The sequence below is a fragment of the Amphimedon queenslandica genome, unplaced genomic scaffold (genome assembly GCF_000090795.2).
Source record: "Amphimedon queenslandica unplaced genomic scaffold, v1.1 AMPQUscaffold_2584_Cont25414, whole genome shotgun sequence".
Classification (NCBI taxonomy): Eukaryota; Metazoa; Porifera; class Demospongiae; order Haplosclerida; family Niphatidae; genus Amphimedon; species Amphimedon queenslandica.
Genome location: NW_003557081.1, coordinates 1 through 1,305, shown reverse-complemented (window position 1 = coordinate 1,305; position 1,305 = coordinate 1). Strand labels below are relative to the sequence as shown.

The following is a 1,305-nucleotide window of genomic DNA, read 5'->3' as shown; positions in this document are numbered from 1 at the left end:
ACTATGCACATATACAATCTTGCACCACAGAACTTGATAAGATACATGATGTACATGATAAATTCACAATACAGGTGCTACGCATGTACCTTGCACTAGCGTATGTTGAGTGTATAGAGAAGCTGCACTAGTGTCGTGTATGTTAATAGCTGAGCACGATAAGTAAAGTTATAGCTGAGCAGTACTGTATGCCACAATCAACACCATTGCTCTGCGCAGTTACTTACATTTAATTGAGCTGTATCCAGCATTCTTTTCATAAATTGTAAATGTACTGTAAGTACTGTAACACCTTTTTTGAAAGTATTCCCTAAAAATTAATAAAATTAATTCCAAGTAATTGTCAGGAAAAATGTATTCTATTACTAAATGTGACTAATGAGTCGGTATAACTTACATTGTATTACTTTATATTGCAATAACTGGACCTAGAACCTACATGTAACATGAAAAGCACTTAATTAAAGGCAGTCAATAAGGGCAATTATTAGCTTATATTAAGGTGGGTTCTCAATATAACGCATTGCTTTTCATGCGCTAGCGTCATGACCGGAAGTACTGTATAAACCAATGGGAGTATTCATCAATGCATCAGAATAGAAATGTTTTCTAATCTGACGCTTTGACATATGCTCCCATTGGTTCATACAGCATTTCCAGTTGTGATGGACATGCATGTGTCATATTGAGAACCTGCCTTTAGTGCTAATGCACATGCGTATAACAGGTAAACCACCCAAATAACAAATTTGATCCATTCCTGTCTCCAGACATTTTGTTTTGCCAAAATTAAAAAAATGAGAATTTTCCATTTTTAATAATTTTTCTGATGCACACACGTTCTTATGTTGTGTAGAAGTTGGAGCTGATTCTGATCAAGTTTGGATTTTATAAATGTTTTCAAAGTTGCTATAAAATAAGGCTAAAGTTTCTGTGACAACAACATTACCTTGTGAGTTTAAATGAGGCTCTCTTCTCCAGAAATAGCGCCCAGAGCCTTTAAACATCAGGGACTAACAAATCATTACAAATGTATGCTAAAGTGTTTAAAAGTTGAGAAAAACTAAAGCTATTCTTACCAGTTAGCCCATATGTGCCACCACACCATTACTGTAGTGCCGGGTGATGTATCAAAATTAACATATTTAATCAATATAATGCAGTATTGATACTTATCAATATCAAAAAAATTGAAGGACAATGTCAATAATGTGATCATGCCCACAAAATGGTTAGGTAACCTTAATAATGGTTAAATAACTATAGCAGTAATATCTAGAAAATTACTAAACTATATTCAAATGA

At 33.7% G+C, this 1,305-nt stretch overlaps 1 long non-coding RNA gene across 2 annotated transcripts; it reads right to left on the bottom strand.

Moving 5' to 3' along the window:
• Positions 1-258: 258 nt before the first annotated feature.
• On the bottom strand, positions 259-1,295 carry LOC109593179 (uncharacterized). 2 transcript variants are annotated; one of them, XR_002190789.1, is made up of 3 exons: positions 950-1,295; positions 398-435; positions 259-310 (listed from the first exon to the last, which is right to left on the bottom strand). It is a non-coding gene; the product is annotated as an uncharacterized LOC109593179 (long non-coding RNA). The 2 variants fall into 2 exon arrangements; XR_002190788.1 differs by lacking the exon at positions 950-1,295 and having other exon boundaries at positions 398-803.
• Positions 1,296-1,305: the final 10 nt, after the last annotated feature.